The 15,528-nt window shown below is 43.9% G+C and overlaps 1 pseudogene across 1 annotated transcript in view; it reads left to right on the forward strand.

Moving 5' to 3' along the window:
- LOC117093725 overlaps nucleotides 1-15,528 on the forward strand; it is a 433,995-nt pseudogene that overhangs the window by 88,154 nt on the left and 330,313 nt on the right. The gene's annotated exons all lie outside the window — the stretch shown is intronic.

The raw sequence follows: 15,528 nt of genomic DNA on the forward strand, positions 1-15,528 counted from the left end.
ATTGCAGAGTGGGGGGGAGGGGGTTCAGGAGATGGTGGAGAATGACTGGCAGGGCGGGGCAGGATGGAAACTTAAAATCCCTTAAGCCCAGGTTGCAACAGACCAATTTAATTAGAATCCTTGGAGTTGGATCTGGGCAACAATATGGTTTAAAGCTCTCAGGGTGATTACAGTGTGTAGCCAAGCCCCCAAACCACTGCTTTTCACCAACATGGAGGGTGTTATAGAGGCTGTCACCAGCATAGAGGGTGTCATTCCTGCGTACCCTGCTCAGCATAGAAAAAGATCAGAAGGTCCTCTTAGGGAACACTTACTCAGGGAGGGCTAAGCCCCTTAAGTTGTGAGAGCTCTAATCAGGAGGTATAGACTTTTCAGGAGGGAGGGATGAGGCAGCCATTCTGAACCTGTAGCTCCACCGCCTCTTGTCCCATCTCTAGACAATTCTGGAGGGCTGTTCTGGCACGTCTGAAACCTGCACATGGAGGAACAGTGTGAGCTTTGATCTGGTTCAGATGATGTCTGTCCTGGGGAGGCAGGAGGTCAGTGTGCAGTATCTGGGCTGGTGTCTTTGAGGTCAGTAGGTTACGTTTTTGTATCCAAGTCTATTTTCACTAGGGAAGAGGCCAGTCTAAATGGCTTCCAGAGCCCCTCTCTGATTCTCTTTGGGAGATAGGGTCTGAAAGAGGCCAAGTCAGTATTTTGGGGAAATTCTACAAAGTCTGGTTGGAAACTGGGGAGACCTCTTGCCTGGTGCTTAGTGTTTGCAGTCCTAGCCACATAGATGTTTGGTAGACACAGAGCTGGGTTTGCATTTACATCAGCACAACCTTAAGTCAGAGTTGAAGAAGTGGCCAGGATAAGTGTCTTGGTTGCAGGCTGGAGAACATCATAAAAGCAAACTGCTACTTTGCTGATTTTCATCTTGGCAATGAGCATTGAGCCCTGGCCAAAGTGCTTGAGTGCAGTATGAGGCTGATTCATAAATCCACCTCCACGCATCCGCTGTGCATAAGATAAGAGGAAGCTCAGTTCATGTGTTGATGAGAGGCTCTGCCAGGTGAAAGAATCACAACTCAGGTGTCTTGACAGCTGGCTGACTTGTGAGAAAAGATCCAGGACAGATCTATTTTTGGATGCGTGGACAGGCTCCAGCCTTCTAGAATAATGTGGGAGAAATGGTATGCAAATAAAATATGGTAGGAACTCCTGATAATGAAGAGAAAAACATGAACTTAATAAAAAGAAGACACAGAACCTACAAAAACATTCCATGGTAAAAGAAATACAAATGGACTTTTCTAGCATAAAGAGGCATTCAACCATAATGGTGATCAGGGGAAAATGAATTACAAAATAAATGTGTTTGGCTGGTATGTAATCAGGGATACTAATCTGTATCTTTGTTTGGGTTTCATTTTGAGATTGAGGGTGGGAAATGGCTTATAGTCCTTAGGGGCCTTTGAGAAATGTGGCAATCATCCCCAAGAGCTATGTTCTTCCTGTTCATTCTTGACACTGGCTGAAGAGCCTCAGCTGAGAGAACGACCCACAAATACAGGTTAGGGATAGACTGTGGGGCTCTGTGCCTAGAGAGAGGAGAGTTACCTAAACTCCTCTTTACCGCAGCCCAATCCAAATGAGGATAATTCCAAGGAAACTAAACTCAAAGCCAGAAACAGCACTGCTAGGTTAGGCAAGACTTTGACTCTTCCAAGGTGAGAAGAAACAGAGGATGGATTAACATAGCCTTCCCTGGGAAGGAAACTGGAGCTTTTTTAGCAGCTAGGGCCTTATAGATCCTGGACTCTGTGTAAAAAGTGAAGTAGAGGTTCCTCTTCAAAGACTTTCCTCCCCATTTGATCATGAATAAATAGTAACTTCTCTTAGAAGCAAAATTTATTCAAAGACCTGTGCTCCTAAATATTTGCCCTGGCATGCTTATAGTGGTCCAAGCAAGCATTAGGTCATAGCCTGTTCCTCTTCCTTATTTAAAAGTGTTTTTACCTTTCTCAGCATTCCACAAGTTACTTCCTCCTTCCTTTGTTCTCCTCTACCTTTGTCTCTTTTAAAAAGTTCTAAGTTGCTAAACAATCGGGAAAAATACAGAATGTGAGGTCCTATTCCAGCAGTAGGGTGGATGTGTCAGGTTATAAATAACCCTGTCTCTTTTTTTCGGTGTACTCTCGTGGCAAAACTGCTGGTGGGTATACCCTTTCTGCAGGAAGTAAAAATGACCTCACTAAATAAATTACATTTATGTTCAAGTGCTATTTCTTTATGGCACAGAAAAACAAACATTTTAAAACACTCTGGAAACAGAAAATGTGACTCCTGCAGGAAAAGGTCTGCTACTTGTCAGACACTTTTACACTCATTGTGGTAGTAAATGACAGAACCTGTGGTGGTCCTAGGAAAGAAACTTGAACAATGTACTCAGAATGGCGAACTCTGGGTTTTCTTGAGGGTCAAGATTACTGACATTTCATGTATATATTTCATGTAAGACATTTGATGCCTTTTGGATATCTTATGATAGTTATGCATTTCTTTATAATCAGAAAAAAATTAGCATATAATCATGCATATATGTTTGTATATTGTACAGTGTATCAAAATGAATATGTATTTATATTCTCCCCCTTCAATTCAGAAAAAGCTGAAGCTCTTTACTCTCTCAGCCTGAGTCCAGGGAGGACTGATATCCACAAATTAGCGGATAGAAACTAATCAGCATTCTCTAATGGAGAAGTGTTTCTATTTTTTGCAGGTTGATAAAATCATAGTGAAATTACCATGCTACTTTTTAAAGTTTTTATTGTTTAATATAAAATCTAAAACAAGATACATTAAATACTTATTGACACATGTATTTATTCCTCACCTGGTTCATAATATCTGCCTAATTTTAAATTTTCTTCCATTTCATAGGTTTCAATTGATCTTACTTTACTTACCTTATTTCTTCTTATCTCACAACACATGGGAGTTATGGGAGCTACAATTCAAGATGAGATGTGGGTGGGGACACAGCCAAACCATATCATCCATCACCTGAAGGAACCGTGGTCTCAGACAGCTGGGCATTGAGAGTGCGTGCTGCCCCCTAGAATTCCACACCTGCATCATAGAGAGATAGAAGAGTCTCAAAGGATTCTAAAGGGTAATGTGGGGAGTCAAAAGGAGGAGATGAATTCACAGCCCTTGCCTTACGTTCTGGTCTAACAAATACTACTCCTGTCCTGGCCCAACAGGATTCCCATACTCTTTACTGGGTTGCACGATGAGTAATTCAGAAAGACAAAAACTTATTAATGCCCCTCCATTCCCCATAGCTTCTGAGGTTTAAGTTGTTCATTCCCTGGGTTTTAAGTTGTTGTTCTCCCTCTACCTCCACAGAATCAGTGTGTCCCATTCCAATACCTGTAATTTCACCTGTATTCTTGTCACCTCCTATTTTCTCCTAGACATTTTATGTAGTAGAGCCAGGTGAAACACAGACAAGCATATTTACATAAAACTTAACCAGAACTAAGTTGGAGTCCCATAAGCCCCATTGGGCTGGATGGCACTCAGGTTGGCCTAAGATTGTGGTTATGGAAAAGAATGTCACATTTTGCCCAGGAATGATCAGTGTGGAATCTCAAATTTGGGAAATAGATCCTTAGAGACCCCGTTTCATCCTTCTCTTGGAGGTAATCAGGAAGAGATAATCCCCTTTTGGAGGAAACCATGTTTAATCAACTAATTACCTAACCAGCATGTGTGGAAAAGGAGGTAAAATCAGACAGTTGACCCATTTCAGTAGATTTGGTAAAAAATGCCACAGTCAGAGTTCAAGTGGTCTCAAAAGCCTAAAAGGTGACACAGATTAGTTTCAAGGAACACATGGTGTCACTGAGTGTTCCAACTTCCCAGAGGGTGAGTACCATGGCAACTTTGAGCAGGCTGGGAAACGATCCCGCACCCTTGCAGTTCAGTGAGAAATCAAACTTCCGGCACTTTGGAAGTCAGGAAGCCAGCACGTTGGGGGATGCGGTATCACAATTACTTGGTGAGACACGCTGCCCTGGCTACGTTCACTCCCATCAGGTAAGAGAGGTTAAAGAACAGCCAGGTTCCCCCTCCGCGTGGCGGAAGTGCTCTGACGGCATGGAGGAGCGAGGCTGAAGGTGGAGCCTTAGCCCACCATGCCGGGAGCTGAAATTTCGTAACCAATGCCGGCCAGTGATCGCAGGGCTGCAGGACTACAATCCCAGCGTGCACAGGGATCAGGGACTGTGCGCATCACTGGAGGAAGGGGCAGAGCGGCGTGCGCCTCGCTGATCTTTCTGGGAGATGTAGTCTCATGGCAACTCCCAGCCCTTTGGCTAGAAGGCTACAGGACTACAATCCCAACCTGTACCAGGCTCGGGGGCGGTTGGCAGCCCAGAGGAAGGGGCAGGGCGTTGCGCGCCGCGCCTGGTATGCTGGGAGCTGTAGTCTCTTCACCATTCTTAGCCAATGGGTAGGTAGCTTCAGAACTACAATCCCAGTATGCATCGGGGAGGTGCGTAGCCCTGGGGGTAGGAGCAGAGTGGTGTACTTACTGTTGTCCGAAGCATTGCTGGCAGCCAATTGCGTGCCGGTCCCTTGCCAGGGAGAGTGAATACAGCTAGGGACGTGAAGGGTAGGTCTGGGCTGGGCATTGAGGAGGGTATTAGGCTAGGAAGTATACTTTACCTTTGTCCAAATCGGGCGGTTCGGCCTCCCCTCATTGACCCTGTGCAGCTGGGTTTTCTCTCTCACCCGCACCTAAGGGTCTTTCCAGAGCATTGCATCGTCTCCAGCCCAGGGAGCTGCCTTCTTTCCTAAACTGCTATGGAAACTGACCTGATGTGGGAGACAATGTCCGTTGTGCCTCAGCCCTCTGCCTTCTCTAGCCAGAGTGCGAGCTCAGCTGCTTTTGAGAGAAATCTGCCACCTGGCCCACCTGCGCACAACTTCAGAACTTTGTAGGGGGTGACAAGGGCTGTGTCTTTGGGGGAAATGTCACGGACACTGGCGCCTTTTTCACAAATGTGAAAGTTGAGAAATCAAGAAGGCTAATTATTGGGTTGCCCAGAATCTGCTAAGAGCAAAGGAGAAAATCCCATGTCCCAGGCATGTGTCTTATGAGCCATTTTTAATCAACCCTCTTAAGTGGACAAGCTCCAAAACACAACCTGAAGCTGATGATGATTTAGGCCATTTATGCTTGAACTAATTGGCCTCATCTCAAGTCAGTGTCTCAGAGACACAGGTGGGACCTGATCCCTCAGGAACAGATAGCATTCCAGATTTGTGGGAGTAACTTTTGAGATGTAGAGCACTGGGGGGTCCTTTGAAAGCCGTCAAGTTTCACATCTCTGCTTTGGATGGAAAGACCATCACCCACAGCAGTCAAGGATGTTCCTTAACTCACTGGGGCTCATCTGTTGAATTTTTCTATCTAGATAATGGGAACCTCTAGGAGTACTTCTGCTTCCATGTAACCTCTTAATAATTGATGTCCTTAAAATTCTATGTTCTCAGGGACAGTTCCTTTGGTTCCCATATGGTACCAGCTTTCATGTTGTTCTATGTAATATGTAAAAACCTGGATGTTAATCTCCATGACATTGTTTATGTCACACATTCCAGTATGTTTCATTAGTGATTTCTGAATGTAGGACAATATCAAAGAACTGAAAACCTGTTCATAAAAGTTGGACTCTATTACTGTAGTTAGTGAATAATTTACCCCTTAGGGTTCATTATACCTGAGTTCATTAGCACCTGTGTAAAGAAAAAAAAAAAACAGGCCGGGCGCTGTGGCTCAAGCCTGTAATCCCAGCACTTTGGGAGGCCGAGACGGGTGGATCACGAGGTCAGGAGATCAAGACCATCCTGGCTAACACGGTGAAACCCCGTCTCTACTAAAAAATACAAAAAACTAGCCAGGCGAGGTGGCAGGCGCCTGTAGTCCCAGCTACTCGGGAGGCTGAGGCAGGAGAATGGCGTAAACCCGGGATGCGGAGTTGCAGTGAGTTGAGATCCGGCCACTGCACTCCAGCCTGGGCAACAGAGCGAAACTCCATCTCAAAAAAAAAAAAGCAAAAAAAAAAAAAAAAAAAGCAAAAATATGTGGCATCGGCCAGTCGTGGTGACTCAACGCCTGTAATCCCAGCACTTGGGAGGCCAAGGTGGGTGGATCACCTGAGGTCAGGAGTTTGAGACCAGCCTGGCCTACATGGTAAAACCCCATCTCTACTAAAAATTAAAAAATTAGTTGTGGGTGGTGGCGTGTGTAGTAATCCTAGCTCCTTGGGAGGCTGAGGCAGGAGAATTGCTTGAACCCAGGGGATGGAGGTTGTAGTGAGCCAAGATCATGCCACTTCACTCCACCCTGGGTGACGTGCCTTGTACTGTAACGGACGGTCTCTCCCTTCCCGCATAGTAAGCCCTATTCAATTTTAAATAGTAGCCAATCAGGTCAGTTAGATCATGCAGTATGACTCCAGCCAATGGGGAAAGGACACAGCTACAGGATCTGCTATGTTAGGGATAAAAACCCCTGCTCTGCCTTGCTCAGTGTGCTCTTGCAGCCATGCCAGGCACAAGTGGCACTCTTCTGCAGAAGTAAATTGCCTTGCTGAGAAAGCTTTCTGCCAGAGTGCTTATTCTTCTTTGTGGCACCAAGCATTTATTTCCAACGATCTTGGGGGCTTGTCTGGGATTCACTTTCTCTCTGGGGAGAGGTCCCCCATCGTCTCTCATGAGGAGATGTATCCGACTGCCTTGTTGCCATGGCCTCAGAGGCAAGGGGATTGAGACTTCCCCTGGAGTGATGAATAAACACGGACTGTCAGCAGTGAAGGTGGAAGGATCCTCACACACTTCCGTGACCAGGTAACTCTGTGCACAGACCAAGGTAAGAAATGTGGCAGGTGCAAGAAAGTATTTCCTTGGTGGTCAGGATATCTTGGAGGTTGAAAGTGCATGAATGAGATCCAAGGACATTGAATGTGGAGTGAGGGAGTCCAGTCTGCATTCCATGGTCACCTCATATGGCTTATTGTGGCCCTCCTGTAAAGGAGTCCAGGTCAGGAGCTTATAGTGAACCCGCCAGTGCTAACAGGGACCTAAATTCCCTCTGAGGAAGTGGCCAGAGAGGATGAAGCAAAAGGAGAAGAGTGCAGGAGACCTCCAATAGGTGGGGTTAAGCCTCTCCAGAGAGGGAAGGCAAGAAATCTCTAATATAATGGGTTTGGCCTCACCCCAAACTTCCAAGGTAGGAAAGGCAAGAAATCTCTAGTATGATGGATTGAGCTGACTAGCACCCAAATGGGAAATGCTCCAAGTAAGACAGGTGGTAAAAAAGATAAAGCTAACAGCAATGATATTCCCCCTGATAGTCCCCTAGGTTTCATGTTAAAATATTGGAAAGATAATGAAAGGACTAAGCATAAGGAAAAGCAACAAATGATAAAATGTTGCTGTTTTTTTTTTTTTTTTTTTTTGAGGCGGAGTCTCGCTCTGTCGCCCAGGCTGGAGTGCAGTGGCCGGATCTCGGCTCACTGCAAGCTCGGTCTCCCGGGTTTACACCATTCTCCTGCCTCAGCCTCCCGAGTAGCTGGGACTACAGGCGCCCGCCACCTCGCCGGCTAGTTTTTTGTATTTTTTAGTAGAGATGGGGTTTCACCGTGTTCGCCAGGATGGTCTCGATCTCCTGACCTCGTGATCCGCCCGTCTCGGCCTCCCAAAGTGCTGGGATTACAGGCTTGAGCCACCGCGCCCGGCCTAAAATGTTGCTGTTTTATTTGGACTCAAGAACCCATCCTCAAAGCCTCAGTCTTCTGGCCAAAGTTTGGGTCAAATGAGGATGTGATGTGTCCGCTTTTAATTCAATATGTGAATGATAAAAGTCCAGTCAAGAAGAGCTGGACTATGCTCTTTGTTGGAGACAAGGACCTGTCCTCCTTTTTCCTTTAAAGAGAACTGGGGGAAACCCCGATCTAGCACCTCTGAAAAATAAGCTTGTTCCAATGCCTAAAGACTCCAATGCATGGGATCCCTGGACCATCTTCCTCTGCTTAGTACCCCTGATCCCCCTCCTCAGGCAGCCACTGCTGCCCCAGACCCCACTCCAAATCCCCTCCTCTGTACAAGCCTTGTTCTTGGAAATTATCATCCCATCAGCCTGCTCCTTAGCAGCCTAAGTACCGTTCCCTAAAAGGACTGTAGTGTGAGGTAGAACAACGTAAAAAGGATTTTTTCCTCTTGCATCTAAGGAGTCAGCCCCAACCCTCTTCGCCTTAAGGGTGGTGTCCCAAGGAGGGGGGCCATTGGCTTTGTGAATGCTCCCTCAACTAGCTCAGAAGTTCAAAATTTAAAAAAAGAATTCAAGCAACTGTTAGATGACCCTTATGGAGTGGCAGATAAAATTGACCAATTTTTAGGACCTCAGTTGTACACTTGGGCTGAGTTAATGTCCATCCTGGACATCCTCTTTTCAGGAAGAAAGGAACATGATCTGTAGGGCTGCTATGGTAGTCTGGGAACATGAACATCCTCTTGGTCAAAACGTTCCAGCTGTGGACCAAAAATGCCCCATCCAAGACTCCCAATGAGATAATAACAGTGCAGCTCACCGGGAAAATATGCAAGACCTTAGGGAAATGATAATAAATTTGGGGATCAGTACCCCCCCCAAAAAATAAAATCTTCCTGAGCATTCAACATTCAACAAAGGAAGGATGAAGGGCCTATGGAATTCGTAGATAGACTGAAAGAGTAATGAGAACATATGCAGACTTAGATTTAGAAGACCCACTAGGGCACAAAATGCTAAGCTTCATTTTGTCACCAATGGTTGGCCAGATATCTCGAAAAAATTACAAAAGATAGAGAATTGAAAAGACCATCCTATGAGTCAGCTTCTCAGAGAAGCTCAGATAGCGTATGTGAGGAGGGATGAAGAGAAGCAAAACCAGAAGGCAAAAATGATGTTATCCACCTTCCAGCAGGGGGCTCCAAACCCACACACTTCTAAACAAACCTTCCAGGGGGCCAAAACCTGTAAAGGATCCAAGCCTTCATCTGTCACGCCCTATAAAGGGCATACGGAAGAAAAACCAAAGAATCCTAGAGTAGGAAAAGAGGAAGGACAGGATAAGTGTTTTAAATGTGGTAGAGAAGGTCACTTCAAGAGAGAATGTTCTGACTGGGAGAAGGAAAAGAAGTTATTCCACTCATGACTTTTGAGGAAGAATGGGGGATCAGGGGCTATGTATTTTTTCTTTCGAATCCCACCAAAAGTTCTTGATAAATTTACAGGTGGGGCAAAAATATGAGCTCATAACCCTTTTAGTAGAGTCAAAAGCAGATCGCTCCTCTGTTTGTTTCCCTCCATCTGATATCACCTACTCCTTGGAAAAACTTTCTGTTTCAGCGTTAAAGGGAGAAGGATTTAAAGCCAAAATCCTAGAGGAAGCAGAAGTCAGATACAAAAACTGATCAACTCATATTAAGTTTTTATTAATCTCTGACCTGAGTCAGGAATTAACCAATTAGGAAGGGACTTAATGCTAAACTAGTTACAGGCTTACATGTTGGCACAGAGGGATTCCTCACCTCATTAAACCTACTTATCACTGTGGATGAAAAATACATTCATCCTGATGTCTGGTCAAGAGAAAGAAATTGGGGAAGACTTTATGTGTATCAAGTCCCTTTGATACACATAAAGTTCAAAACCCCTGGGAAAATAGTAAGAAGAAAGTACTATCCCATTCCCCTAGCAGGCAGAATAGGCTTGAAGCCCATAATTGAAGGTCTCATTCAGGACAGGCTCGTTGAACCCTGTTTGTCCCCTTATAACACCCCAATACTGCCTGTAAAGAAATTAGGTGAGTCATATCAACTAGTACCTGACCTCAGAGCTATCAGCCGGATAGTCCTGGCTATGTTATGCCCAGACCGTTTATTCCCCGAAGAAGACCACCAGAGTCCAGAGTCAAAGCCAAGCAGCAAGGATCTTTACTGCAAGTTCGAACTTGGTCCCTCCGTTCCACAACATACAAGAGGGCCCCGAACAATGCGTGCACTCGCTTTTTATAGCCCGATGTAAATAGGACTTATAAGGTTACAGAGGAACAAGGGAATTCTTTAGGTTACAGCATTACAATTGGTTAACATATTAAGTTATACATTTAGCGGTGATCTATTGGTTCCCATGCTTTCAGTAAAACTACAAACAGCTGTGTCGTTATCAGGGATTTTTCCAGGTGGTGTTTCTCTAAAGTTGAGATATATGGTGGGACGTGTTTGTACTGGGCTCAGGAAGTTGAGAGATATGAGAGATATATGTTGTTTGTACTGGGCCCAGGAAATTGAGAGATATATGTTGTTTGTACTGGGCCCAGGAAATTGAGAGATATATGTTGTTTGTACTGGGCCCAGGACTGAGGAATGTGCCTGATTTCTTTCAGCTACTCATCCCGATGTACCTAATCCTTACACCATCCTCAGCAAAATCCCATATGACCATCAATGGTTTACAGTAATAGACTTAGAAGATACCTTCTGGGCATGCCCCTTGGCTGAAAACAGCTGGGACATACTTGCTTTCTAATGGGAAGATCCTCATTCTGGATGGAAGCAACAGTATCCATGGGGAGTTTTGCCGCAAGGATTCACAGATTCCCCTAACCTCTTTGGCCAAATTTTAGAACAGGTTCTGGAACAGATTTCTACCCCCAAACACATATGTTTGCTCCAATATGTAAATGTTCTTCTTATAACTGGTGATGCTGTAGAACAAGTGACTGATTTTTCCATCCATGTCCTTAACCATTTGCAAGGAGGAAGGTTATGAGTTTCAAAGGGAAAGCTTCAATTCGTAGATCCACAAGTGAAGTACTTGGCATACTTAATAAGTGAAGGAGTGGCCTGCCCCTCCACACTTGTGGGTGCTTCTCGTTAGGTGGAACGAGAGACTTGAGAAAAGAAATAAAACACAGAGGCAAAGTATAGAGAAAGAAAAGCGGGGCCCAGGGGACCAGTGCTGTGCTTACAGAGGACCCATACCGGCATCGGCCTCTGAGTTCCCTTAGTATTTATTGATAATTATCTTTACCATCAAAAAGATAAGGGAGTGGCTGGACAATAGGATCATTGTAGGGAGGAAATCAGCAGTAAGACATATGAACAAAAATCCTTGTAACATGAATAAGTTTAAAGGAAAATGCTGTGCCTTGAGATGCATATGCGAACATCTCCATGAGCCTTTTAGCAGTATTGCTCCAGCAAGCCCCACCTTATTCCTAAAGGAGGTTTTCTCCTTGCTCAGTAAACAAAGCACACAATGGGTTTTACCCGGAGATGTTCCATTGCCCAGGGACAGGCAGGATATTTAACCAGCAAGCTGCCTTCAGGTACTTGTTTAACAAAGACACATCCTGCACAGCCCAATATCCATTAAACCTTGAGTCACCACAGCGCGTATTTCTTGCAAGGACAAGATTGGGGGTAGGGTCACAGATTAACAGCATTTCAAATACAGAACTATATGGAGTCTCTTATGTCTACTTCCTTCTATATAGACACAGTAACAGGCTGATCTCTCTTTCTTTTCCCCACAATAAGTAAATGCAAATGAAGGATAGGGCCTGAATGAATTGAAGGAATCATGTCATTGCCTTTGCCTGACTAAGCAAGAACTCAGAAAATTTCTAGGATTAGTTGGGTATTGTCACTTATGAATTGACTCATAGGCCCTAAGGACAAAACCTTTTTATCTAAAGCTTACCCAAAAAAGCCTAACCTTCTCCCGCGGACTGTTGAAGAAATCCACCAGGTTGAAGAACTTAAACATCAACTTGTAACTTCCCCTGCCCTAGCGTTACTTTCCCTAGAGAAAGCATTTCACCTTGTCGTTAATGTGAACGAGGGGGTAGCTCTAGAGTACTTACCCAGGAACACTGGGGGCGTCGGCAACCTGTAGCCTTCCTATCAGAAGTTTTAGATCCACTAACCTGTGGGTGGCCTGAATGTGTTCAATACATTGCAGCTACCATCCTGTTAACTGAAGAAAGTAGGAAAGTAACCTTCGGAGGAAACTTAATTGTGAGCACACCCCATCAAGTTACAACTATCTAGAACCAAAAAGCAGGGAGATGGCTCACTGACTCAAGAATTTTTAAGTATCTAGTTATCTTATTAAAAAGAGATGACTTAACATTAACCACTGACAATTCACTTAACCCAGCAGGTTTCCCAACAGGGGACCCAAATCGAAAAGGGCCAGAACATAAGTGTTTAGGTCTAATTAATTATCACACAAAAGTCAGGCTTGATTAAAGGCCCCTTTCAAAACAGGACAAGACCTAATCCTAGATGGCTCTTCTCGAGTGATTGAAGGAAAAAGGCATAACGGACATTCAGTAATTGATGGCGAAGCTCTCGCAGAGATAGAGTCGGGAAGATTGCCTAATAATTGGTCCACTCAAACGTGAATTGTTTGCACTAAATCAAGCCGTAAAGCACTTGCAAAACCAAGAAGGGACTATTTATGCTGATTCCAAATATGCCTTTGGAGTAGCTCATACCTTTAGGAAAATTTCAGACTGAACAAGGTCTTATTAATAGTAAAGGCCAAGACCTGGTCCACAAAGATATAATCACCAAAGTATTAGCTAATCTCCAGCTGCCAGAAGAAATAGCTATTGTCCATGTTCCAGGACACCAAAAAAAGACCTCCTTTGAAAGCTGAGGGAATAACCTTGCAGATCAAATAGCCAAACAGGCTGCTGTTTCTTCTCAAATGCCTGTTTTTCACTTAACCCCTTGCCTTCCTCCCCCAACTGCAGTTCCTATCTTTTCTTCTGCTGAAAAGGAGAAATTAATAAAAATAGGGGCCAAAGAAAATTTATGCATGGTGGTGCATGCCTGTAATCCCAGCTACTGGGGAGGCTGAGGTGGGAGAATCACTTGAGCCTTGGAGGTGGAGGTTGCAGTGAGCCAAGATCATGCCATTGCACTCCAGCCTGGGCAACAGAGCGAGACTCCATCTCAAAAAAAAAAAAAAAAAAAAAAAAAAAAAAAAAAAAAAAACAAGGACGCTTGTCCTGATGGAAGTTCTAATGAAGGAGAATAACCATTGTCAAATGTAGGTGTGTGCCTTTGGACTTGGGCTGGTTTATCTCTGGCCATATATACAACACAGAGTTAGGGTCAACCTTGACATGACAGTTAATGACTCCCATGGCCTTAGTGCATTTACATCTTACAGAAATCAACAACAAAGTCCAGTGCTTTCTTCTTTTATGTTAAATGCAGCAGAGTGTATGTCAGAGCATACCTCTATTTGTGTACTATTCTGGATGTAGTTTATAAGGCAAATAAGTTTATACATGTATGAAAGTTTCTTTCTATATTACTGTTAGTACCAATATTTATCAATACTTCCATATTCATTCTACATCTTTATTCTCTATAAATATAAATAAAAATATTGATACATTGGTGTATATATACACACATAGGTAAATAGATTTTTTTTTTTTTTTTTTTGAGCTGGAGTTTCACTCTTGTTGCCCAGGCTGGAGTGCAATGGTGCAATCTTGGGTCATTGTAACCTCCGCCTCCTGGGTTCAAGCACTTCTCCTGCCTCAGCCTCCTTTGTAGCTGGGATCACAGGTCTGTGCAATCATACCTGACTACTTTTCATATTTTCAGTAGAGACAGGGTTTCTCCATATTGGTTAGGCTGGTCTTGAACTCCCCGCCTCAGGTGATCCACTCATCTTGGCCTCCCAAATTGCTGGGATTACAGGCATGAGCCACTGCACCTGGCCAGGTAAATAGATTTTTTTAAACTTACATACAGGATGAGTATGTCTATGTAAATATGTATACAAGAAATATTCCCCAAAAGATCATTTTTAATCACTTGGCATATACACATTATGCAGATATGTAATTACTTCCAATCTCTTTTACTCAATAGCATTTCAGAATGAAACATATTTGTATAATATTGTTTGTATAAACCAAAAAACTTTCGCCTTCAGTAGCATAGGCCTCAGAAATAAGCTGACAGCAAAGCCACATTATACATTCTGTTCAGGTGTGCATTTCAGCATCCTGCATTCCTTCTCAGTGTATGTATGTGCTCTTCACATCCACTAGTTTGGGCCTGCTTTGATAAATCTGTAGTCACTATATAGATAATTGGCTGATTGAATCTACCTAGGGTAAGAAAATTGGCTGATCAGAATCACCTTGGGCTAATCTAATTGGCTAATTCAATTCACCTATAGTGATATAATCGACTAATTGGTATCACTTGGGCTAATTTAATTGACTGATTGGAATCACTTGGGCTGAGCTAACTGGCTGACTAGAATCATATGGGCTGAGTTCATTGAATTTCTGTGTCTTGAGGCGAATGAGTAAGGTAAAGACCTCTTACATACTTTTCTTTGGGGCCTTTTTTAAAATACATATTCACAAATGGACATTAATTAGACATGTGTATAAGCCTTTGTGTTTGTATATGCTTCTGTATATAAATGTCTTTTTTTTTTTTTTTTTTTTTTGAGACGGAGTCTCGCTCTGTCACCCAGGCTGGAGTACAGTGGCCGGATCTCAGCTCACTGCAAGCTCCGCCTCCCGGGTTTATGCCATTCTCCTGCCTCAGCCTCCCGAGTAGCTGGGACTACAGGCGCCCGCCACCTCGCCCGGCTAGATTTTTGTAGATTTTTTTAGTAGAGATGGGGTTTCACCGTGTTAGCCAGGATGGTCTCGATCTCCTGACCTCGTGATCCGCCCGTCTCGGCCTCCCAAAGTGCTGGGATTACAGGCTTGAGCCACCGCGCCCGGCCATAAATGTCTTATATGTTTCTAAATCTATAGAAGAAAGTGCCTGGCCAGGTGTGGTGGCTCACGCCTGTAATTCCCAACACTTTGGAAGGCAGAGGTGGGTGGATCACCTGAGGTCAGGAGTTCGAGACCAACATATTTATGCTACACATGCTCACCAGCATGTAGTACACCCTATATCCTTGTACTTTAATCAGGATATCTGTGCTGCACGTGCTTACAGTCATGTCCCAGCTCACAGCCTATGCCCCTTCCTTATTTGGGAATATTATTACTTTTCTAAGTCTTTTCATAAGCAATTTTCTCTTTTCCTTTCTTCATTACTTTTACCTATTTAGAAAAGTTTTAAGTTGTTAGCCAATCAGATTCAGTTTAAATTGTGAGGTCTGGCTCCAGGCAATGGAGACAAGTAGCAGGGACAAGCTGCATAAGGGATAAAAATTGCTTCCCTCCTTTATTCAGCTGTGCTCTTGCCATTATCCCATCTGCAAGGAGCACCCTTTTGCAGAACATAAATTTGCCTTGCTGAGAAAACTCTTTGTCTGAATCCTGATTTTTCCTTGTGGTACTGAGGAACAAGCATTCTATTTCTGAATAAACATTTTACTTATAACAAAATGGTGGCCCATATGGGGAGCCATTCTCCTCC

Source organism: Trachypithecus francoisi, unplaced genomic scaffold, assembly GCF_009764315.1.
Source record: "Trachypithecus francoisi isolate TF-2019V2 unplaced genomic scaffold, Tfra_2.0 Lachesis_group12, whole genome shotgun sequence".
Taxonomy (NCBI): Eukaryota; Metazoa; Chordata; class Mammalia; order Primates; family Cercopithecidae; genus Trachypithecus; species Trachypithecus francoisi.